The sequence below is a fragment of the Lithobates pipiens genome, unplaced genomic scaffold (assembly GCF_037356315.1).
Source record: "Lithobates pipiens isolate NorthernLeopardFrog02 unplaced genomic scaffold, aLitPip1_a1.2 Scaffold_30, whole genome shotgun sequence".
In the NCBI taxonomy this organism is placed as follows: domain Eukaryota; kingdom Metazoa; phylum Chordata; class Amphibia; order Anura; family Ranidae; genus Lithobates; species Lithobates pipiens.
The window spans coordinates 176,525,520-176,551,638 of record NW_027507791.1 but is presented as its reverse complement, the minus strand read 5'-3'; the positions used below and the strand labels follow the sequence as shown (position 1 = coordinate 176,551,638).

Here is a 26,119-nt window from a genome sequence, read left to right as displayed (position 1 = left end):
AATAGTTAAGGTTACATGTATTGTTGGGGAAGTAAGTTATCTGGCTACCCTAGTCAAGACATGTACGGAGCTGTATTAAAAAGGAAGCGCAGGACATACATGACAGGGTGCAAGGAAATGACTGGGATAAGGAAAAAGCAGCATGGGGGTGGTTTAGGATGCAGGCGTACTTACCCCATTGGTGGATGGTCACAAGGGGGGGAGGAGTGTGGGTCCTTCGTCCATGTGCCAGGGTGGGGCAAGTCAGCAGTTGGGGGTCAGCAAGCGAGGAGAGACGTTCCCGCCCGCCCTCCCTAATAATGGATAGTGGTTGGGGTTAGTAGTGTTGTCGTTAGGGGTGTGGCGTTGGGTCCTTGGCGACTGCTATATATATATATATATATGAAAATATATATGTAGAAATGCATGGGTCATTTGAAAAAGGTTGGGACCCATGCCAGAGATGGAGTCATTGTGTTTGGGCTGGTGTCAGTCCAGATTAATGGCTAACATGTGTTGGGGGTCTGTGGTCAGTTAGTGAGTCCTCAAGGCAAGTTTTGGCGGCTGGGGACAGATGCTGACGAAGAGGGGATCACAGGCTCAAAATAATAAGGGGTCGTCAGGGACCAGCCAAAAAGCACTTAGGGTCTTTTGGGTAACTGGAAGTTGTTACAAGTTTTTGTATTATTAAAATATTTAAAATAAAGTTTAGTTTTTTATTGTTATTTAAATAAAGGCCGTTGAGGCCATTTTCATCCAAGCAGGTGTCCGAGTATTTATTTAAGGTTAATAGTTAAGGTTACATGTATTGTTGGGGAAGTAAGTTATCTGGCTACCCTAGTCATGTCATTCGTATTTCTTTGCAGTTCACTACACCCAGGGCAGTACAGCTCATACTTAATTAGAACCTGTGCCCAGATCATTGACAATTCATTAACAGGTACATTTACAGCTGATCTCATTTTGAACTGCTCTGTGTTTCTATAGACTTGAATAGAGATAAAGAAAACTGAAGCAAGAAAAAAGCCCACAGACACTGGCCCTTCCAATTAACATCAAAATAAGGGCCAGTTTACACTGGTCCGAAATCCACTCTGACTTTGAAAGCACATGTGGTGGCACAGTGGTGTAGTGGGTAGCGCTCTTGCCTAGCAGTATAAAGGGTCACTGGTTTGAATCCCACCCACGACACCACCTGCCTGGAGTTTGCATGTTCTCCCTGTGCCTGTGTGGGTTTCCTCTGGGTACTCCAGTTTCCTCCAACCCTCCAAAGACATGCAGGTAGGTTAATTGGCTTCTGTCCAAAATTGACCCTAGTATATGAATATGCATATCAGTGAAGACCCTGGATTGTGGGCTCCTTGAAGGTAGGGACCAATGTGAGTGTGAAATGAACAGGGATAGGAACAATTGTAGACACTCACTCAGGTTGAATTGGATGGACTGGTGTCTTTTTTTAACCTTACTAACTATGTAACTATGTCACATGACAAGTCACACCCATTAAGTGCAATAGAACCATTCTAAACAGTTAAAACAGTTACAGCATGACTTGCATTGACTTCGGTAAAGAAGTCGTATCGAAGTTGCGGCAGTGTGATCTGACCCTAAGGTTCAACTGTTCTTCTCAAAGGGTGGTTATAGGGTGTCTACATTGAGGTTTCATAGGCAAATTAATGATATCAGTTTAAACTGAAAATCTTTAAAAATATTACCATAAATAATATATTGTAAATTACTTGTATTGTTTTTTAAAGGTTTTGCTCTCAAAATAGGAATTCAACCATTACCAAGAGAAACTAATATAAAGGTAAAATATTCACTCTCTCATATTTACTTACTAGCTGGATGAAAATGAAATATATTAGGGCTTTTTCACACTAACATACTGTGTTAAAGCATATGTGTTAGTTTACCTAATTTATGTGTTTGCATGCATTACTAAGCTGTCAATCACAGTACAGTAATACCTCGGATTGCAAGTAAGGTGGTTAATGAGAGTTTCGCAATACAAGCTATTATATTTTTTTAAATCCGGACTCGGTTTGTGAGCGTTGTCTCGCAAAAGGAGCAGGATTCAAGCCTCTGCAGTGTGCAGTACCACATTTGGCCAGAGGGACAGGGGTGCCGGTGACACTCGGAGCCACTCTCGAGCGTTTCTGAGCCTCTTCGAGTGCATCCGAGCAGTTTCCAAGTGTCTCCGCTGCCCCCCCCTCCACCTCTGGCAACATGTGGTACTACATCATATAATAGAGGTCACTGTGGAATTAATTATCTGAATTTCCATTGACTTCTATGGGGAAACTCGCTTTGATATACGAGTGCACCAGAATTGAAATATTCCCATGTGTTAACTTGCAATGTTGTAAAGCGTTGTAAAGTGCACAATCCTTTTTTTGCTACTGTATCACAAAAGTATAACTGCAGCCTAGATGTTTCCAGGTACATCTTCATGGCCACACTCAATAGGTTAATGCTCTGTACTTTAACCTTATAGGACAAGTTATCTATAAATTTGCCCCAAGCATACTAAGGCCTCAAGTACACTGGCATTGGTAAAAACATGCTGCAAAGCCACTACCAACGCCAGGAAAAAGTGTCTGTAAAACATGCTTTTTGCATTGACACTAATGCCGCGTTAGCTTTTAGCAGTGTTCCACTGTCTCTATTCAAAATCAATGGTTCCCTATGAAAGCCATCTACTGATCTGACTTTCAGCCCATTGATTTGAATAGAAGTCACATCCAAGTCGGATCATGATGATCTGACTTGTGGTGAGACTTGTGCTTAGGATCTTGAAGGGGAACCCCATGCCAAAATAAAAGAAAATATAGCGTGGGGTCCCCCCTAAGATCCATACCAGGCCCTTATCCGAGCATGCAGGTCAGGAAAGAGGGGGATGAGCAAGTTGCCCACCCCCTCCTGGACCATACCAGGCCACACTCCCTCAACATTCCTGACAACCCTGGCCTGTGCCTGTGGTTGTCAGGGTCTGCGGGCGGGGAGGACTTATTCGAATCTGTAATCCCCCTTTAGCAAGGGGGCCTCCAGATCCTGCCCCCCCCGTGTGAATGAGTATGGGGTGTATTGAATCCCTACTTCCCATTCACCCCAAAAAAAAGGCAGTGTAGTGTAAATAAAAACAAGAGACGGTTTTGACAAGTCCTTTATTAAAAATCTCCCTCCGGTCTTCTCCCTCTGGCTTCCAGATTCCGATAACTGCACCACCTGCAGACCCCAACAACTACAGTCCAGGGTTGTCGAGAAGAAGCCCCTCTACCCATCAACATGGGGATGAGGTGCTTTTGGGCAGCACCCACACTCCCCATGTTGAGGGCATGTGGCCTGCTATGGTCCAGGAGGGGGCAACTCACTCATCACCCCCCTTTCCCGACCTGCCAGGCTGCATGCTTGGATATGGGTCTGGCATGGATTTTGGAGGGGACCCCTTCAAGATCCTCAGCACAAGTCGGATCGTCATGATCTGGCTTCTATTCAACTCAATGGGCTGAAAGTCGGATCAGTAAACAGCTTTCATAGGGAAACTTTGATTTTGAATAGAGGTAGAGGAATGCTGCTAAAAGCTAATGCGGGTAAACATGCATTGGCACCAATCAGTGGTGTACCACCTGGAGTGCAGTCCGCCTTGGGTGCCACACACTGGGGGGTGTCAGTCCAGCTCCCCACATGAGTGAAGCGATGACAGCGGGGTGGACTCAGGCAGTGCAGCATTGCGGTGACAGGGCAGGGAGAGCCTGGAGAGGTGAGTTGTGACAGGGTGTGGGGTGCCCGGCAGGGCTGGTGCAAAGATTTTCGACACCCTAGGCCAGGGGTGTCCAAACTACGGCCCTCCAGTTGTTCAGGAACTACAATCCCCATCATGCCTTTGAATGTCAGAGTTTTACAATGCCTCATGGGATGTGTAGTTCTGCAACAGCTGGAGGGCCGTAGTTTGGACACCCCTGCCCTAGGCGAAACCTAATTTTGCCACCCCCTGGCTCTGCCCCAACTCTTCTCTGACTCCACCCCAACTCTTCTTAGACCCCGCCCCTTTTGCCCTGCCCATGTATAAGGTGGAGCTGGCAGGTAGAGATTTTTTAATCCCCACAAATGTAATCACCTCAGTGTAATACCCCCAATGTACAGGTGGGGGGTGGGTGTGTACAGTATACAGGGGGGTGTACAGTATATAGGTGGGCTGCAGTATACAGGTGGGGGTGTACAGTATACAGGGGGGTGTACAGTATATAGGTGGGCTGCAGTATACAGGCGGGGATGTACAGTATACAGGGGGGTGTACAGTATATAGGTGGGTTGCAGTATACAGGTGGGAGGAGGGTAAGTGCTGAAAATGGTCTGGAGATGGCCTGACCCACATCCCAGTTAATGGTAGATGCGGAAAGGGTGCCTCAGCGGGACTTTAAAGGGGCAGGACAAATATTTAGTAGGCAATATCTTACTTTAAAACAAATATTTTTATTTTACTACAAGTAAAATCAAAGGGGTAGTTATATGGGCAAACTAGGAGCCCAAATGGTAGAAGGAATATAAATGAATGTGTGGATACAGAAAGCAAAAAACAGGATGCAAAATACAATAAACACAAAGAGCACAATACAGGTGAAAATTCCTATTCCGACGCGTTTCGAGTGTTTCAAACTCTTCCTCAGGGAAATGGATCAGCAAACATATAATATCAATCTACAAAAAAAGGAGATAACATAAGATGCGTGGCTAAATACAAAGGTTATAGTCACTGTAGCATACTAACATTGAATAAAAGCTAGGGTTGTACTGACCCTGTATCAGAAGCTCGATACGTCATAAATGCATCCATAATTATACATAGTTAAAAACAATGATGGACCTCAGGAGAACAAGAAGGGGGGGATGTTTTTTGTGCTGCCTTTTATCTCCTCGCATCCGTCGAAGGAACCAGGAGGTGGAGAGAGACTCTGATCCTTGAAAAATTGCTCCCGCCCTGGATGGAAGGCTCACGGCCTTGAGTGAGGAAAATGGGGGTTCACCCAACAGAGGGTGTCACTGGAGGTCCCTCACAAAACCCACGGGGGGGTAATCTAAAAAGGGGTACATAGGATGTAAATAAGATTGAAAGGAGATTAAGATAAAAGTAAGTAATGTGTATATACATATTATGTATAAACTGGTTAAGCTCAAACAGGTCAGCATAAAATGAAATGATTGACTGGGTATGGCCTCTCCTTGAGCAATTGGAGTAGTAATAAGGGAGTAAGATTACCTGGAAAGCCACTGAAGAATTTGTAGAAATATATTGCTGGAAAAAGCTGGTGGTGGTAAATGACGGACACAGCGCTCAGATCGAAGCACATCTGGTGTTTCAAATAGGCAAGTGGGTCTGGAAATAGTTGTTGTAAATAGTGAATTAGGGGAAGGGAACAAGAAAAAAACAAAAAACAAAAAAAAACGGGGGGGGGGGGGCTCTGGGTGGCAAGCCAGTACAATTGGGGTATGGTACAAGGGTATGATGGGGATGAGTAGTCAAAACCAGAGGCTTACCTTGATTAGAGCAGCAGTGTGTGTGTCAGTGTGGCCTGAAGTCTCAGCCAGACTGACAGGGTGGAAAGCCAGCCTTTTAAAATGAAGGAGGGTGGGAGTGGCTAGGAGGTAGGGAGGGATAGTGACGCCCCCCGAGTCGGTGGCGCGGGAGCCCGCCCCCTCCGCATGTAATGTGCGGTAGATGGAGGGGGGCGTATCCCGGTGCCGATTAGGGGGAGGGGAAGCTCCCCTTTGACAACGGGAGTAACTGTCAAAAAAAAAAAAAACACCCCACAGGAAGCTGATGCAAAAGAGATCTTGCAGTCAGCCTCCATATGGGGAGGTCACTTCCGGGTATATGCGCCCGGTGTCGTGACGTCTAGGGCAGCCGCCGACGGGGACCCGCACCCGCGTCACTGGCTCGCAGCGCACAAATGTGAGGAGGGAGGGGACAGACGTATGTCCCTGCCTCTCCCCATGTGAAAGGGCCACCGGCACTGATAAACGCAGTGGTGGCCCTATCGTGCGCTGAGTGGGGGAACCCACACCCGAGGGAGGAGCCGAGGGGCAGGAGCATGGATCAGTGCACGCCGTGGTTGCCCCGAAGGGTGGTACGGAGGTGGTCTTGAAAGTGGGGAAAAAAAAACCCCGCAAGGCAGCAGCAATTAAACCAAAAAACCATGTCAGGAAGAAAAGAAAGGAGAACAGTGTTAATGATAAACACAAATAAAAACCAAAGACCATTACACATAGGGATTGGGTTGAACCGAAAAAGAGGAGAGAAGAAAGAAAAAAACAAAACAAAAAACAAAAACAAAAAAACACGGGCCATACACATATAGATTTGATTGAATCGAAAAAAAAAAAAAAAAAAATTATATATGGGATTTATTTCATATTTACTGAGTGAGTGGAGAATTATTTTATGGGGGGGGGGGTTTCTTACATGGGAGGTTCCCATTCAGAGCCCCCGGACGTGAAGCCTTCCAAAAATGGTTTAAAGGAGATAGCTCCATTGAGTCCGGGTGGCTTGGTAGCATTTAAATTGAAAATCCATTTTTGTTCGAGTTGGAGCAATATTTTGTTTAGATCTCCCCCTCGGATGCCCTGATGTACCCGGTCAAGTATTATGAATGAAAATTTGGGGCAGATGCCTTCGTGTACTAGAGTAACGTGTCTGCCAAGGGGTAAATTGGGATTGCACGTCTTCATTGATAAAATGTGTTTGTATGCCCTTCTCCAGAATTCCTGGATAGTTTTGCCTATGTAAAAGCTGTTACATTCACATGTAAGCATGTATACAACACCGCTAGTGGAGCAATTTGCATAGTGCTTAGGTGTGAAGGTGTCACCATTGGGTAATGTAATATTGCGGGAAGTGTTGAGGTATCTGCAATAATTGCAGCCTCCGCATGTGAATGTACCTTTATATTTGCAAGGGTCAGTTTTAGTGCCCTTGTATTCACTGCATACAAGCCGGTCACGTAGAGAGCGTGCTCTCCTGAATGTGATGACGGGCATGGCTGGCACGAAAGGGCCAATAACAGGGTCCATGGTCAACATGTGCCAGTATTTTTGGACTATTTGTTTGACTGTGCGGTGTTGGTTGGAGAATGAAGTGATGATTGAAATCGGATGCGGTTGTTGTTTCTTAGTGGAGGGATTATATAAGATGTCTGTACGGGTTCTGCTGCATACTCTTTTATATGCTTTTTTGAGGCATTTGTGCGAGTAGCCCCGTGCTAATAAACGTGTTCTCAAAAGGTCAGCTTCCTTTTTAAAAATTGAGTCATCTGTACAGTTTCGTCTGGTGCGTAGATATTGACTATACGGAATGGATTGGATCAAGGAGGTGGGGTGGAAGCTGCTTGCATGAAGAATGGAGTTGCCAGCAGTGGGTTTCCTGTATAGTCCAGTGGTGAGTGTACCTTTTGGGTCTTTGGTAATTGAGACATCAAGGAAGGTGATACTGTCCTTGTCCCAATTCATAGTAAAAGAAAGGTTAAAAATATTTGAGTTGATCTGCTCCAAAAATTCTGGTAGTAGATCAATTGGGCCAGTCCAAACCAGGAAGACGTCATCAATGTAGCGAAACCACATCAAGACGTTCTCCATGTATGGGGCCAGTAAGGATGACTGTTTTAGCATTTGCTCCCACTCCCCCAGGTACAGGTTGGCATAGGAGGGGGCACACGAGGTTCCCATAGCCACCCCCTGCACCTGGAGGTAGTGGGAGCTGTTGAAGGTGAAGAAATTGTGGGAGAGGATAAATTCTAAAGATTCCAAAATGAAGTTATTGGTCTTAGGGTCTGATTGACAATACCGAGATAATACATGTTTAATACATGCCAGGCCTTTGTCGTGTGGAATCGAGCTGTACAGGGCCTCGACATCTATAGCCACTAGTACAGACTCGGGGGGCACCCGTAATCCATCGAGATTTTGAAGTAGATGTGGGGTATCTCTAATATGACTGGGGAGTTTAGCTACATGTGGTCGTAGATATCCATCGATAAATTTGCTTAATTTTTCCGTCAGAGAACCATTGCCCGAGATAATCGGTCTACCAGTGGGTTGTGTCATACTTTTGTGCAGTTTTGGTAGGGCGTAGAAGGTGGGGGTGCGTGGGTATTGAGTTCTGATGTAGTCCCATTCTGCTTTATTTAGAATATTGGTACTGTATGCGTTGTCAATCAAGGCATAGAAATCACATATGAAGCGTTCAGTATGTGAAGCTGAGATTTTACGATACCATTCTGGATTGTTTAGAATCGATGTGCACATATTCACATAAAAGTCATTGTCCATGACTACAATATTACCTCCCTTGTCTGAGGGTTTAATGGTAATGGTGGGATGGTCCTTCAAGGACGCGAGAGCTTCTCTTTCTGGTTTGGATAAGTTGTCATTGTTTGGATTAGAGGTTCGAATTTTGGATAAATCTTGGGTGACCAGTTTCACGAAAGCTTGTACGTTGGGGTTGGTATTCAAGTTTGGAAACAAACTAGATTTCTTTTTTAGTACTTGCGGTGGTGGGGTGGGGAGATCTGATTGGTCGAAGCGACCCAGCAAATGTTCTAGGTCGATCCGATCAATCAGATCCGGGGTCTCATTTTCTTCGAGGAGCTCGATCAGGGTGTCGAGAGCTTCCAGCTCGAATGGTTCAAAGTTGGATTGAGCTGGTATGTCTTTGGTAAACATTTGTTTTAAGATGAGTTTTCGTGCGAATAATTGGATATCTTTGACAGTTTCGAAATGGTCCAAATTTTGGTTGGGGCAGAAGCTCAGTCCCTTGGCCAATACCTGTAGTTGTAGTTCGGACAAGGTGTATGTGGATAGGTTTACAACATTCATAGTAATGGGTTCAGAATCAATGACAACAGATTGCGATCTTACCTGATCCGGTAGTCATGAGGACTCAGTGATATGTGGGGTCCCAGTAGCGCGATCATCCCGAGGTGTTTGGAGTGGAGGGGCTTTAGAACCTGATAGAGAAATTCTAGGTAATAGGGTGTTAGCATCTGGTTGGAACATAGAGTAAAGGGGTGGAGTGATCGTGTTGGGAACTGTATTGTCATGACTGGGTGCGTGCGATGTGCCCGATTCGGTGATATGTTTCTTTTGGGAATTCCCCTGAGTATTGGACCCCTGAGAGTTCCGTTTTGTTTTTTGTGATCTATGTGAAGTGTGTGATCTTCTAGAGGTGGTGGATGATGCTGAAGAAGCATCTGATAGATTTGGGTCATTGGTGGAGTGGGGAGGTTTGGGGTTGAAACGATTGCGGTGATTGGAGTTCTTCCACTGGTAGGCTTTAGCCTCCTGGAAGGCTTTGGTATCTCTTAGGATTTTCTTTTCTTTTTTAATTAAAATGTCACGATTGAATTGCTCAAGGTGGTCATTAAGTTCTTTATTGAACTGGTCGTAGGCCGTATGAGTCTTCAGAGTAGAGAGTTGTGCATATAGGGGGTCAATTTCTTGGTCTAATTCTTTAATGGTTTTTCTATATTCGTCAATCAAGAGAGACATCATTTTGTAGGAGCAAGTTGAGAGGTTATCCTCCCAATCTTTTTTAAAAGAGGGGGAGAGGTTTTCCATAGTGGGGAAAATTTGTATTCTGAGGCCAAAAGGAATGATATTCTTGGCTCTATATTGCTCAAATGAGTGGATATGCCAATGGTTGAGCGATTTCTTTTCTAATAGTTTTCGTAAATTGAAAAAGGTTGAAGCTAGTTCAGTATCTCTTTGTTCCTTGTGTGTAAAGTTCTTGTAGTGTCCTGACATGGCGTTCTCCCAGTTTTTATTGGCATAATTGGTCATGATTAAAGAAAAAGAAAATTTTAGTAATAGTAGGAAGGTAATTAGGTGGTGGTTGTAGACCAGAGGAGCACTTGGTGAGGCTAGAGGGGTATTTACTACCCTGGATTGGTCAAAGGAGGAGGGTAAGTGCTGAAAATGGTCTGGAGATGGCCTGACCCACATCCCAGTTAATGGTAGATGCGGAAAGGGTGCCTCAGGGGGACTTTAAAGGGGCAGGACAAATATTTAGTAGGCAATATCTTACTTTAAAACAAATATTTTTATTTTACTACAAGTAAAATCAAAGGGGTAGTTATATGGGCAAACTAGGAGCCCAAATGGTAGAAGGAATATAAATGAATGTGTGGATACAGAAAGCAAAAAACAGGATGCAAAATACAATAAACCCAAAGAGCACAATACAGGTGAAAATTCCTATTCCGACGCGTTTCGAGTGTTTCAAACTCTTCCTCAGGGAAATGGATCAGCAAACATATAATATCAATCTACAAAAAAAGGAGATAACATAAGATGCGTGGCTAAATACAAAGGTTATAGTCACTGTAGCATACTAACATTGAATAAAAGCTAGGGTTGTACTGACCCTGTATCAGAAGCTCGATACGTCATAAATGCATCCATAATTATACATAGTTAAAAACAATGATGGACCTCAGGAGAACAAGAAGGGGGGGATGTTTTTTGTGCTGCCTTTTATCTCCTCGCATCCGTCGAAGGAACCAGGAGGTGGAGAGAGACTCTGATCCTTGAAAAATTGCTCCCGCCCTGGATGGAAGGCTCACGGCCTTGAGTGAGGAAAATGGGGGTTCACCCAACAGAGGGCGTCACTGGAGGTCCCTCACAAAACCCACGGGGGGGTAATCTAAAAAGGGGTACATAGGATGTAAATAAGATTGAAAGGAGATTAAGATAAAAGTAAGTAATGTGTATATACATATTATGTATAAACTGGTTAAGCTCAAACAGGTCAGCATAAAATGAAATGATTGACTGGGTATGGCCTCTCCTTGAGCAATTGGAGTAGTAATAAGGGAGTAAGATTACCTGGAAAGCCACTGAAGAATTTGTAGAAATATATTGCTGGAAAAAGCTGGTGGTGGTAAATGACTGGGGGTGTACAGTATACAGGTAGGGGTGTGCAGTATACAGGTGAAGGGTGTACAATATACAGGTAGGGGGGGGGGGGTGTGCAGTATACAGGTAGGGTGTGGGGGTGTGTAGTATACAGGTGGGGGTGGGGGTGTACAGTATACAGGTGGGGGTGTACAGTATACTGGGGTGTACAGTATACAGGTGGGGGTGTACAGTATACAGGTAGGGGTGGGCAGTATACAAGTGGGGGGTGGGGGTGTCCAGTATACAGGTAGGGGGTGGTGTGCAGTATACAGGTGGGGGTGTGCAATATACAGGTAGGGGGTGGGGGTGTGCAGTATACAGGTGGGGGTGAGCAGTATACAGGTGGGAGGTGTGCAGTATACAGGTGGGGGTGTGCAGTATACAGATGGGGAGTGGGCACAGTCAGTATGCAGACAGCTGTGTAGGGAGGTTGGTGTCCCCCTGGCTGTAGCTCCTCTCACAGACACACAAAGCAGTCAAGGTATGTGCATAGGTGACTCACCCTCAGGCAGATGAGGAGCAGTGTGATAAGTACAGAGCCCCACGCCGGCTCCTCACATCATTGGATACTGATTTTGCTCTCCTCCATTACTGTCCCCTGCAGATCACCCTCTGAAGAGTTACTGGGCGATCTGAGGGAGCTGCCGTTCGAACGAGGGGGAGAGGAGGGGGGTGCCCCTTACTGAAGGAGCAGGACAGGAAGATGCCAGGGTGCACCATCGTGATTCAGCTTCTCTGCCGCCAATTATTTCAACAACACCTCTAGTGGCCGTGGCTGCGCCCTGGGCGGCAGTGCGCCCTAGGCGGCTGCCTAGTCCGCCTAGTGGTAGCGCCGGCCCTGGTGCCCGGGCTGGGTGTGGACCGTACCACTACCGGAGTGACACCCAGAGCCAGCAGCCGGATTGATAGAGCGGAGCAGGAGAAATAAAGAGTGAGAGAGAGACAGTGAGCAGTGATAAATAGAGGAACCGCTGGAGTTAACATTTAAGTAAACCAGCAGGTGATTGGTTGCTAGGTTGTCCTAGCAACCAATCATTAGCTTGTTAATATGAAAAATAACTCTAGCAGTTCCCACCCTATGTTCAGTGCTGCTGTGTCTCCCCTCTGCATGATTAAGGTAGGTGGTTGGTGTAACATGCAGGGGGTCCAGAGCTGTGGGAGGGTCTGTGTAACATGCAGGGGGTTCATAACTGTGGGGGGCGGGTCTGTAACATGCAGGGGGTCCAGAGCTGTGGGGGGTCTGTGTAACATGCAGGGGGTCCAGAGCTATGGGGCTGTGTAATGTGCAGGGGGCTGTGTAATGTAAAGGGGTCCAGAGGTGCAGGGTACTGTATAATATAAAGGGATTCAGAGGTGCAGGGGGCTGTAATGTAAAAGGGTCCAGAGCTGTGGGGGGGTGTAACATACAGTTGTCCAGAGCTGTGGGGGAGGGTCTATGTAACAAGTAGGGGGGTCAAGAGCTGTGGGGGGTCTGTGTAACATGCAAGGGGTTCCGATTTATGGGGGCTGTGTAATGTAAAGGGATGCAGGGGGCTGCGTAATGTAAAAGGGTCCAGAGCTGTGGGGGCTGAGTAATGTAAAAGGGTCCAGAGGTGCAGTTGTGGAGAGGGGGTACACAGTAGTGACAAAGATATTTGGGGATGCAGAGGTATGCAGGGGGCACAGTGGGGTATTTTTACATTTTAACATGGGATATAGCCAAATGGACTACATCAGCATCTGACAATTTTCTGTGACCAGTCAGCCAGGTTTTGTCTCTCCTGGTCTAAAAGCCTCTGCCTATGACTCTAAAGGAAGCTTCCAGCAGAGGGTTCCATTCTCTGCATCTTGGCACTATATATATATATATATATATCTATATATATATATATATAGATATATATATATATATATATATATATATATATATATATATATATATATATATATATATATAGATATATATATATAGATATACCTGTAGTACCCTCTAGTAGTGTTCTAGAGAGGATAGGTACATTTAAGCAAGCTTGACTGGTTGCTAGGCCTGTTTGTTTTCATTCCGGGCTGGGAGTGGCTCAGGGTAGTGCTGGGTGGCTCATAGGTGGTGTCATCAGGACCTCCCATTTCTGGTGCTTTCTAGAAAGAGAGGTGGGAGGGGAGGCGGAGCCATTTGGGATGTTTAAGGAACCCTGACCAATCCCCAATCTGGATGGACAGGGGGCCGGCCTCCTGTGTAATGGGGGAGGTGACCTCGGGACTGGGCTTGGGTGCAGTCGGGAACACTTTCAGGAACACATGAGTAGGTCCTGCACCGGAGGCAGAAGAGAGAGCAAGGAGAGGACAGCGGGAGAGAGCACTGCTAAGAGACTCCAGGGAGGACAACTGGTCTCAGCCAGTAGGGCTGGTGAGTAAGGCACAGTCAGGAGGACTGGGGATACACGCCTGAAGAGGACTGGGTGCTTGTAGTCTGAGATGGGTGCAGAACCAGAAGAGTGGACTGTGGTGGAAGGGGTAGTGGAAAGACGCAGTCATGAGGGTTGGCAGGGCCTAACTGGGGGGTAACTGGGCTAACTGGGATCAGTAGCCATATGTAGGACATCTAGCACCAGGAACTTTCTATTTTGCTACACTATAGGGGCCTGTGGTCCCTGCCTGCAAAGGGCAATTGCTAAAGCCTGGTTGAGTCAGTATCAGGCATAACCAAAAACAGTGCTAGCTGTTCCCGAGGAACCATGTGATGTGCAGGAAGTGACTAAGGGTAACAGTCTGTAGCAAGCGATGTGCTGGTGGAGTGAGGAATGATGAACTTCAAGCAAGTTTGTGAAAGAGGAAGCAGAATGAGGATGTACAGGGAGAGTACATAGTTGTCCCAAATCTGATTGCTGTTTCTATTTATCCATGCTGGGCATGTCATAGCTCCCATCCCCATACAAGTTATATCCCTCAATAAAACAAAAAAATAAACAACAAAATTCACTGACTGCTTTATGTCTCATATTGCCTGTAGGGCTGGGCAGGGTGACAGGCAAACCATAATTCTCAGCAGCCCCTATAGGGAGAGGGAGACTCTGGGTCTGATTCATCCACTTCAATTTAGGCAGATCAAATAGGAGTCTATGTGATGGAGTCTGTTTACTCACAGCCACCCATACAGCAGAGCGGGCACCGTTCGTGTCCTCACTGCAGTGCACATAGATGCGTCATCTGCCCACTCTGCACTGATTAACAGCTGAGCTGTGAGCTGATCCCCTGCTGATCGGAACAGATTCCATGCGGGATTTGCCCATGTGAAATGGGCCTTATGCTTAAACAGAATTTTTCCTTAGGCTACTGTCCATTCATTTTTTTTTTATCTGCCTTTCCTAGCTTTTTCACGGGTCTTCCTGCATTCCAGCACAAGTCCTGCTACTTCTGGTGGTCACTTTTAATCCTACCAACTGTCCCCTCATTCTTCTGCCTTCACTGCTGCTACTGCATCACCCTTGCTTCTTGAGTGCCTCTCCCTGTCAGTCTCTTTCAGTTCAGCATGTCTTACCTTTCTCTCAGTATTGTTCTAGAAGTATGTTTCCAGTCCCATAGTCTATCTAAATCTCCACTCCCAGAGGAAGCACCTTACTCACTGTTCCGCTTTCACACTTGCATCCATGTTTGAGGTTTGAGAAGAGTCAAGTCAGTTATGTTTTTGAAAGTTTTTGCGAAAACTCCATAGAAATTGGATAAAACAGTTCAACAAAGGTTGAATGGCAGACATAAGTACAGATGGTGAAACTGGCGGGCTTCAGAGATTAAGCCACCTTCAGTATACATAATAGCATAGCCCCTCATCATTTCTTTGATTGCAATTATTTCACTTCATCGTTTCTTTAACGTGTAGAAATAAGTAGGGATGAGCCGAACATCCCCCTGGTTCAGTTTGCATCCAGAACATGCGAATGGACCGAAAATGTGCGAACATTCGAACACCATTAAAGTCTATGGGACTCAAACATGAGAAATCAAAAGTGCGAATTTTAAAGGCTAATATGCAAGTTATTGTCCTAAAAGTGTTTGGGGTTACAAACAAGATAGGGACTGTAGGTTTGTTCCTTAAGTTGAATCTGTTTGTAATTTGGAACAGGTACATTTTGTAAGTGTAGCTCCAGCCAAAAAAAACTATTTTTAAGCTTTTTGGATAACATAGGGAAGGGTTATCATCACCCCTGTAATATTTGTTTTACTGTCTGTGCCCCTGTTCAGAAGATTTCACCTGACTTTCTGTTCCAATGACAATTGTATTTTGAAAATTTGGGGTTTTCAGGGAAACAAGGATTGGTGATAAAGCATCAGTGGAGACACCCTTTTCCCATATTAATTCTCAGTCCTTGTACACACGGTCGGAGATTCCGACAGAATCTGTCCTATTTGACTGTTTTGTCGGACATTCCGACTGTGGGTGGTCTCCATCGGACTGTTTCCGTCGGAATAACCGATGGACCAACTTTTCCAACTTGCCGGTAAAAATTTCCGACAAAATGCTCCGATCGGACATACTCCGATCATGTGTAGCCCACTCCGACGGGCAAAGTGCCACACATGCTCAGATCAAATTCCTAGACCAAAGCTATTGGCTACCGTAGTCCCGTCGTAACGAAATAACGTCATCACGTTATGTACAATCGCATTTTCCGACAACTTAGTCCGACCGTGTGTATGCAACATCACTTCCGGAATTACTACGACGGATTTGGTTGTCGTAATCTCCGACCGTGTGTACAAAGGCTCACAGGAGAGAATTTCCCTTCCTAGGGGTATATTTAGTCTGACTTCCTGCTGTCTCAATCCATTTGTAAGTAGGAGTAATTTGTAACTTGGATGTTTGAAAGTACGGAACCGCCTGTATATACTATACGGCCTGCCTTATATACTCTGCATAAATTTGGGCTTTAGGTGTTGGTGGTACCACAACACTGTAACCGCACACAGATTCTGTTGTTGAGCGCAGGAATGAGCCCTGCTGTCAAATATTCAAAAAAAATGGGGCTTTAGGCGGCAGTGGTGGTGGTGACACACAACTGTAAAACCTCACAGATACTCTTGTTGAGCACAGGAATTGGCCCTGCTGCAAAATATTATATATTGGGACGCCAAGCGGATGGTCCAGTGGCGTCTTTCCAGCTCCCATCCTGCATTACAGGTAATTACCCCTGCATTACTCGTTATTACACATACCCCTTCTCACATAGGCACAATGTTGGGTGAATGGGGTTTCATGACGCTGTCCCCAGCCAACCTTTTTTTATTGTGTATTACTTGTTTAATATTTTCTGCAGCCTTCACCATCTCCTCTGAGTTTGAATATACCTCTCACCCTCACCTACATCATTTTTGCAGGTATATACCCATTACTATTTTCTTGACTACTATTACAATTATGAATATAAAGATTATAGTTACTATTTAATGTCTAACTCATTCCTGAGTTAGTATACTCCCCATGAGGCTGCCCTTTTTTTATCTCATACACTTTAGGGAATTTCCTTTTTCTTCTCTTTTCTTTTTTATTCCCTCTATTTCTTTCCTAGGATCCGACATTTTTTGCCCGCCCCAGTGTTTCCTTTGGTGGCGCCTAGTTAAAAAACCCTACTTTTTTCTTTACGGGGGTGTCCAAGGGGAGGTCTCTGTGGGATTTGTCTGCCTATAGGCAGCAACAAGGAGGAGGAAAACAATAAAAGACCATAAATTACTATATATCCTATCATTACGTCTATCATCATTCCTCTCTCATGGGAGCCTCGGATACTGGGAAGCCACGTATTCCACCTATCTGGTCCGCTGTTTTTAATTGAATAGCGTTTTACTCTCACATGACACTTTATCTGGCTATGTAAGTACCAACTGAGACAATAATATATGATTATTTCTGGTCTACATTGTTCCTGTTTTAATACCCTGTCATTTATATCCTTCACTAGAACAACATCTCATGTTGTATCTACACCCCTGAAGAAGGAGACTACACTAGCTCCGAAACGCATAGCGTGATCAACTTTGTAGCTGATCTTACCTTGTATAGGTGATCTGTCTTATTGTACTGTACAATTTGTCATGACATGTATAAACTATTTTTATCTGTATATGATTTTATATCAATTTAATAAATAAACAAAACTCTTCTGATTATACTCTATGCTCGTACGTGTCTTTAAAGTCCACCACCAGGACACAACTTCACACAGCATTGCTGTCCTACACCCCTTTTTGCTGCAAAATATTACATAAAAAATTGTAATTACATGCCTGCCAGAAACCATTAATCAGACTGAGACAGAAGTACAATTAAATCACACTTGTTTATTAATAAAAATTGTAGACATGTCACTGGAGAAGTGATCGAGGGGGTGTACATCTCACCTAGGTTGCTACACAGTGTGAGATGGTAAATCCAGGATGGATCAGTTTCTCAGCAGCGATATGCTGCTGAGTTGTTATTTAATTTTGCCGGGCCTGGGTTTATATGGAATGGCAGGTAGGTTTGGTAGAGGGACCTGTCATTCCACATCCCCCGATCCAGTTCTGGGTTTGGGATCAGGTGAGCTTGGATCCTAATTAGCCTGGGAAGCTAAAGGCTCTGTAGGGTCTGCAGGTGATTGCTTCTCAGCCAGGGAATGAACAATCTGTGTGTTGAAGGAAGCTGCAAGCACAGCCACTGCTGGAGCTAAAACTCACCCTGCGATATCCAGGCGAAAGACGCTGTGTTTGTAAGTGTCAGATAGGTGAGCAGAACCTGTTAGTAAGCGCCCAGCCGGGCTAGGACTTTTATTTTTGTTGTACTTAGAAAGCACGGTGTTGCTGTATATTTTGTTTGCTGGACTGTTTGTACCACGAATAAACGCCAAGATCTGCTTTATCAAATTCCAAGTCTGCTGTGAACTGTGTCCAAACACACCCTACCCCGGGAAGATCCCTTACAATTGGTGTTCGAATGCGGGCAAAGTCGGTTGCTAGGGGCAACGGTGTGGACAGACTTGGCTACAGCTGCTTATGTCTTGGGTGAAAGCTGCAATGACACTCCAGGAACAGTCCAGCAACATGGAGGAGATGCTGAAGCAGTTTATGCAAGTGAGTTTGCAACAACAGCAACGACATGAACAGTCCATGGCTGCACAACAGCAGGCTCAGATAGAGGCCAATAGACGACATGAACAGTCCATGGCTGCACAACAAGAACTTATTGAGCACCTGATAGCAAATCGAGAGGCGCCTGTGGTGATGGGAGCCGCTCCAGAGATTTTTTCTGGGAGAAGGACTGTGCAGAAAGCGCTGCAAAAGATGACTGCTGAGGACGATGTTGAGGCCTATCTAACAGTATTTGAGCGCGTGGCTGAGCGAGAGAAGTTACCAGCCGCTGAGTGGGCAGAGGTAATTGCGCCCTATTTAACAGGTGAACCTCAAAAGGCCTACTATGACCTCAGTGAGCAAGAGGTTAAGGACTATACTCGGCTAAAAGAGGAGATGCTTGCCCGACTAGGAGTTACTACTGCAGTCCGTGCCCGGAGGGTACGCAACTGGAGCTACAGTCTGGACAAATCAGCGAGGTCCCAGATGTATGACCTAATCCATTTGGCAAGAAAGTGGTTGGAGCCAGACACTTCTACTCCTGCACAAATCCTAGAGAAGGTCGTGATGGATCGCTACCTCCGAGCCCTTCCTACTGACTTGCAACGCTGGGTGGGACAAGGTGATCCTAAGAATGCAAACGAACTTGTCAACCTTGTGGAGAGGTTCCAGGCGACTGAGGACTACCTCCGTGATGTTCCTGCAGCATCTTCACCTCCCCGGAGCGCCAGATCTGTGCCGTCAGCTGGTAAGAGACTTCCATCTATTGGGGGAGTGTGGAGGGGTGCTGATGGGGGGAAAAGGGCTCAAGTGGTGTCTCAGGGACAAAAGACTGGTGATGGTCCCGGGTGGCTAAGGGGCTCTGAAAAGGACTCCTTGCCAAAGAGACCAGGCCCTATCCAGTGTTGGAGATGCCATGAGGCGGGACACGTGTCGGCCCATTGCCCTCTTACCTCTGAACCCATGGAATGTGACGCTAGCCGGCGTCAGTCGCTATTTGCGGAACCATCTTGTGCTGCAGTTCCTGGACTAGAGACTGAACCGCAAATCTGCGATATTACAATCAATGACTTTCCTGTTAAAGCGTTAATGGACTCAGGAAGCCTTGTAACCTTGGTGCATGCTAGCCTGGTGACTGGGGACTTAGAGTCTAAAAAGCATATGAGTGTTGTGTGCATACATGGTGATACAAAAATGTACCCTATAGTGCTGGCTAAAGTCGGGACTGAACAAGGCACCGTACAATATGAAGTGGGTGTGGTTAAAAACCTCATGCATAATGTAATATTGGGGCGCGATTTTCCATTATTCTGGGCTCTCTGGGAAAAAAGAAAAATCCCCAAAAGGAGTGAGGATACCTCTAAGGGGGTTGCCTTGTCCACTGTGAATGATAAAAGTATGCAGGATGAAAATGATTGTTTTCCTTTACAGGTCCTGGCTGGGGAGGAGGAGGCTCCTCCCACTGAGCAAAATATACTAGACTTAGAGGTGTCTAGAGATAATTTTGGGGCTGCACAATTACAGGACCCCACTCTCAAAAATGCGAGAGAGCAGGTTGCTGTAATGAATGGGGTACCTCAGGAACCAGATGCTGAAAAAAGATTTCCACATTTTTCGGTGACTAATGATCTTTTCTATAGGGTTAATAAGGTTAAGGATGAGATTGTGGAACAGCTTCTGGTACCTAAGCCGTACCGGCGTCAGGTGCTTGACATGGCACATAACCATGTTCTTGGGGGACACTTGGGGACTGACAAAACGCGAGAGAGGGTTCTCCAGAGGTTTTTTTGGCCGGCCATATATGATGACATTAAAAAATACTGTGAGTCGTGCCCCACATGTCAGGTTAGTGCCCCAGTGTCACATTTTCGCAGTCCTTTGGTTTCGCTCCCTATTATAGAGGTGCCTTTTGAGCGTATTGCCATGGATTTAGTGGGTCCCATTGTAAAGTCAGCTAGAGGACACCAGTATATTTTGGTAGTCCTGGATTATGCGACCCGCTATCCTGAGGCTGTACCCTTAAGAAACACTGCATCTAAAACAATTGCACGTGAGTTGTTTTATATGTTCTCTAGGACTGGGATCCCCAAAGAAATCCTAACTGACCAAGGTACGCCATTTATGTCGAAAGTAATGAAGGAATTATGCAGACTATTTAAAATCTCACACATCCGTACCTCTGTGTACCACCCCCAGACGGACGGATTGGTGGAGAGATTTAATAAAACTTTGAAACATATGTTGAAGAAAGTGGTGGCAAAAGATGGTCGTGACTGGGATCATTTATTACCCTACCTCATGTTTGCTATTAGGGAGGTGCCCCAAGCGTCCACAGGGTTCTCACCATTCGAGTTGGTCTATGGTCATCACCCTAGGGGTCTACTAGACATTGCAAAAGAGACATGGGAGAATGAGTCCACCCCATACAAGAGTGTTATTGAGCATGTAGCACAAATGCAGGACCGTATAGCCACTGTAATGCCCCTGGTAAGGGAACACCTCCAGAGAGCTCAAGAGGCCCAAAGTAGAATTTACAACCGGTCCGCAAGAATCAGGACATTCAACCCAGGCGATAGGGTCCTTATACTAGTCCCCACTGTTGAGAGTAAATTCTTGGCGAAGTGGCAAGGTCCTTATGAAATTGTTGAAAAGATCAGTGAGGTGAACTACAAGGTGCACCAACCAGGTAGAAGGAAGCCTTTCCAAGTTTATCACATAAACTTGATCAAGCCCTGGAAAGACAGGGAATCCTTGGGGGCGACAAATACTGTTAATAATTTGTCACAACCAATCCCTCCAGTCAAGGTAGGTGATACTCTATCAGTGTCACAGAAACAGGAGGCTCAGGAATTTCTACAGAAAAACAAAAACAAGTTCTCTGACCTCCCAGGGCGTACACACCTCATCCATCATCACATTGAAACTGAGCCTAGAAGCAGAGTAAACCTTAAGCCCTATAGGATACCCGAGGCACGTAGGGAAGCCGTATCTGCCGAGGTAAAACGTATGCTTGCTCTGGGGGTAATTGAGGTGTCACAGAGTGAATGGTCCAGCCCAATTGTGCTAATCCCAAAGCCCAATGGAACTTGGAGGTTCTGTAACGATTTCAGAAAGTTGAATGAGATCTCCAAGTTCGATGCGTATCCTATGCCCAGGGTAGATGAGTTGATTGAGAAGTTGGGTAACGCCAGGTACATAACCACCCTCGATCTCACAAAGGGCTATTGGCAGATTCCACTTTCTGACGAGGCTAAAGGGAAAACTGCTTTCTCCACCCCTGATGGGCTATTCCAGTATGTAGTGATGCCGTTCGGGTTACATGGAGCGCCTGCAACTTTCCAGAGGTTGATGGACTTGATTCTGCGACCACATCGTGATTACTCAGCCGCCTACCTCGATGATGTGGTCATTTTTAGCCCTGATTGGGAAAGTCACCTCTGTAAGGTACAGGCCGTGTTGGATGCCATAAGTGATGCAGGGTTGACCATAAATGCCGAGAAGTGTGCTCTAGCCCTAGAAGAGGCCAAATATCTGGGCTACATTGTTGGAAGAGGATTGGTTAGGCCACAGCTAAATAAAATTGAGGCAATACAGAATTGGCCTAGACCCCTGACAAGGAAACAGGTTAGAGCTTTCCTGGGTATTACGGGTTATTACCGTAGATTTGTGCCGAACTTTGCCTCAGTTGCTGCTCCGCTAACTGACTTGACAAAGGGCGGAAAGACAGCAATGGTCACGTGGACCCCAGAGGCCGAGAAGGCTTTCCAAAGCCTTAAGTCTGCCTTGTGCCAACCACCTGTGTTAGTCACCCCCGATTTCAGGCGAGAATTTCTGGTCCAGACAGATGCCTCTAGCACAGGCTTAGGTGCAGTACTCTCACAAGTAGTGAATGGTGAGGAGCATCCGGTGACGTACTTGAGTAGAAAACTAGCCCCGGCCGAGAAAAATTATGCCATTGTGGAGCGAGAATGTTTGGCAGTGAAGTGGGCCCTAGAATCTTTAAAGTATTACTTGCTAGGCAGGAAATTCAAGTTGGTGACAGACCATGCCCCCCTAACATGGATGAAGTTAAACAAGGAGAGAAATGCAAGAGTGACTAGATGGTTTCTCTCCCTACAAAACTTTAATTTCACTGTGGAACACAGGCCAGGGAAATTACAGGCAAATGCTAACGCATTGTCAAGGGTAAGTTGTCTGTGGGGACAAAAGGCTCAGCCCTCCGGTCTGAAAAAGAGGGGGGGGATATGTAGACATGTCACTGGAGAAGTGATCGAGGGGGTGTACATCTCACCTAGGTTGCTACACAGTGTGAGATGGTAAATCCAGGATGGATCAGTTTCTCAGCAGCGATATGCTGCTGAGTTGTTATTTAATTTTGCCGGGCCTGGGTTTATATGGAATGGCAGGTAGGTTTGGTAGAGGGACCTGTCATTCCACATCCCCCGATCCAGTTCTGGGTTTGGGATCAGGTGAGATTGGATCCTAATTAGCTTGGGAAGCTAAAGGCTCTGTAGGGTCTGCAGGTGATTGCTTCTCAGCCAGGGAATGAACAATCTGTGTGTTGAAGGAAGCTGCAAGCACAGCCACTGCTGGAGCTAAAACTCACCCTGCGATATCCAGGCGAAAGACGCTGTGTTTGTAAGTGTCAGATAGGTGAGCAGAACCTGTTAGTAAGCGCCCAGCCGGGCTAGGACTTTTATTTTTGTTGTACTTAGAAAGCACGGTGTTGCTGTATATTTTGTTTGCTGGACTGTTTGTACCACGAATAAACGCCAAGATCTGCTTTATCAAATTCCAAGTCTGCTGTGAACTGTGTCCAAACACACCCTACCCCGGGAAGATCCCTTACAAAATAAAAAGGTAAATAGAAAAAAGCATAGTCAGAGTCCAGTAACCAGATTGGGTAGTCAGCCAGACCAGAAGTCAGGGATCCAAGTAGAGCAACTGCAAGCAGGATAAGGAGCCAGAAGGGATGTCAGCAAGCCAGTCTTTAAACAAACCGCAGGAGATGGTTTCTAGTGATGTGACCAAGGCGAAGGAAGAGGTGAAGTGAGCTGGAAGGCTCTAAGTAGGCAGGTCAGATGAGCATCATCAGGAACAACTGGTAACTGTGGAGAGAGAAGAGAGCTGGCAATTAGCCGACAGCTGAGCGGCCAGCCCAGAGAAGGAAGGGCTAAGCCAGCCCTGACAGTACCCCCTCCTCAATGACTCCTCTCCCTCGGAGGGCCACCGGGCTTGAGGGGAAACCGTCTATAGAACTTGCAGAGGAGGACAGGGGAATGTATGTCAGAGGATGAAACTCAGGAGCGTTCCTCCGGACCGTACCCCTTCCAATGCACCAGGTACTGTATGCGCCCACGGAACCTATGGGAGTCAACAATGGATTGTACCTCATACTCCTCATGATTCTCAACCTAAATAGGATGAGGACGTGGCACTGAGGTGGTAAATCAGTTACAGACCAACGGTTTCAATAAGGAGACATGAAACACATTTGAGATGCGCATACTAGGCGGAAGGTCCAACGGGCAAGCCACTGGATTAATCCTGCGAAGGATACAGAAAGGCCCAATAAACCGAGGTGCAAACTTCAGTGAGGGAACACGAAGCCAGAGATTGTGAGATGACAGCCAGACCCTGTCCCCAACCTGGTAGGAAGGCACAGGCAGGCATCTGCGGTCAGCATGGAGTCTGTACCTATTATTAGCATGACACAAAGCCTCCTGGACTTGTACCCAAGTGGAACGAAGACCATGGAGATGCTCCTCTAACGCAGGAATACTCTGCGAAACAAACGAGTCAGGCAACATGGAAGGTTGGAAACCATAATTCGCCATAAATGGAGACAATCGGGAGGCAGAATTCAAGGCACTGTTGTGAGAAAACTCTTCCCAAGGTAATAGTTCAGACCAGTTGTTATGATGGTCAGAAATATAGCAACGTGGGAATTGCTCCAAGGACTGATTGGCTCGTTCTGCGGCCCCATTAGACTGCGGGTGATACACAGAAGAGAACGCAAGCTGGTTTCTCAACTGTGCACAAAAGGCTCGCCAGAACCGGAAAACAAACTGACTGCCCTTGTCCGAGACAATCACCTTGGGTAGCCCATGTAAGACAAAGATCTCCCGAGCAAAAATGGAAGCCAGTTCCTTAAAGGTGGGCAACTTCTTAAGTGGAATACAATGACACATCTTTGAGAACCGGTCAACCTCCATAAGGATAACAGTGTTGCCTTGGGAGTTGGGCAACTCCACAATGAAATCCATAGACAGGTGAGTCCAGGGCCTCTCTCCATTGGGTATGGGTTGTAGCAGGCCCACTGGAAGGTGTTGTGGAGTCTTACTCTGAGCACATAAGGGACAGGCAGCTACCTAGGCAGTAACATAAGCCCAAAGACTAGGCCACCAGAATTGTTGGGAAATGGCCCAAATGAGTTGATTCTTCCCAGGATGGCCAGCTGCCTTGGGAGAATGGTAAGTCTGGAGCACTGCAGTACGGAGACTCTCTGGGACAAAGCAGCGGTCACAAGGTTTATCAGGAGGAGCATGGACCTGAGCAGCAAGAATTTTATCACCCAAAGGAGAAGTAAGACTGGTGCGAACCGTAGCCAAGTTACGATCAGGAGGAATCATAGGAACTGACTCCGACTTGGAAGTGGAGGAAAATTATCATGACAAGACATCAGCCCTTACATTATTAGTACCGGGTAAGAATGAGACAATGCAATTAAAGCTTGACAAGAAAAGAGCCCATCACGCCCTTCTGGGAGAGAGTTGCTTAGCGTCAGGCAAGAATGTAAGATTCTTATGGTCTGTAAGAATAAGAGCAGGCACAGTGGTACCTTCAAGTAGATGTCTCCATTCTTTCAGGGCTAAAATGATCGCCAACAGCTCTCTGTCACCAATCTCATAATTGCACTCAGCAGGTGACAATTTCTTGGAAAAGTAGCCACACGGATGCATAGCGCTCTCAGAGTTAGGACGTTGAGACAGAAGGGCGCCAACTCCAGTCTCAGAAGCATCAATTTCTAGGATAAAAAGCAACATAGGATCAGGATGTGCCAACACAGGAGCAGAAACAAAGGCAGCCTTGAGAGTCTAAAAGGCCTTAATGGACTCTGGAGACCAACTCTGTGGGTTACCGTCCTTTCTTGTCATATCAGTCAGGGGCTTGACCAGAGACGAGAAGTTACGAATAAACTTCCGATAATAATGTGTATTCCCACCAGGTGGAAACAAACCACGCCGCCTAGCGTAAGAGATTGGCTACAGCGAGTAAATCGAATAAAAGAAATGGAAGAAATTGTCCATCAACTTCACGATCTATCACCCAAGTTTACAAAAGTTTGGGCATGTTGGTTGCATTTCCAAGAGTCTGTAGAATACAAAACATTACACGATAACCTATAGCCCGACCTAAGGGACACATGTATTGGCCTTACAGGCATATCTGGATTTTTCTTTGCAGTCTAAGAGAAGCCGTTGGACTACTCACTTGGGCTTTCCTTCCTTCCCCACCTACCCCTCCATATTCCTTCTTTTTGACCCTTGCCTCCTGACCCAAACTTTAGATAGTCATTGATTCTGCAGTACTATTTCCTTTCGTATCCACAAATTCTCTATCCTGGTTATCAATAAGATAGACTATACTACATGGCCACCTGGGTCAGTTAATGATGAAAACGACAGATAGAAATACTTCATAACCAGAGTTAAGTGGTGACACCCTCGTCACTCCCACAGTCAGAGCCCGATTGGGGTGGGAGTGACGAGAGACCAGTCATCTCTCTTTCCACGATGTATAAGGTTGCCCATAGATACAGTGTCAACTGTCAACTTTCAATTTTATACTCGAGACCACTCCCATTACGACTCTTGCAAGTATATGCCCTCCCAAGATAGTGAGAGTCATGTCATCAGTGGAATGGTTTAGGAGAGTTGAACTATGGTTTCGTTCTCTGTTTCATAATTTCATAGATTAGATTACTCATTGCTTCCATGTAAAGTGTTAGATTACTCAAGAACAACTGAAAACAGATACGAAGTTATTTGGGGCGTTATATATTACACAGAATGTTTAGGAAAGGACCGTTTTTCTTTTTGCTATCTCTGTG

The 26,119-nt window shown here is 45.9% G+C and overlaps 2 long non-coding RNA genes across 2 annotated transcripts; both read right to left on the bottom strand.

The window, feature by feature from the left end:
- Positions 1-4,435: 4,435 nt before the first annotated feature.
- LOC143942277 (uncharacterized) lies at positions 4,436-5,771 on the bottom strand. Its single transcript, XR_013264739.1, has 4 exons — positions 5,518-5,771; positions 5,240-5,356; positions 4,779-5,057; positions 4,436-4,680 (listed from the first exon to the last, which is right to left on the bottom strand). It is a non-coding gene; the product is annotated as an uncharacterized LOC143942277 (long non-coding RNA).
- A 4,282-nt stretch (positions 5,772-10,053) lies between these two features.
- LOC143942276 (uncharacterized) lies at positions 10,054-10,649 on the bottom strand. The gene is made up of 2 exons (XR_013264738.1): positions 10,397-10,649; positions 10,054-10,298 (listed from the first exon to the last, which is right to left on the bottom strand). It is a non-coding gene; the product is annotated as an uncharacterized LOC143942276 (long non-coding RNA).
- Between the last annotated feature and the right edge of the window lie 15,470 nt (positions 10,650-26,119).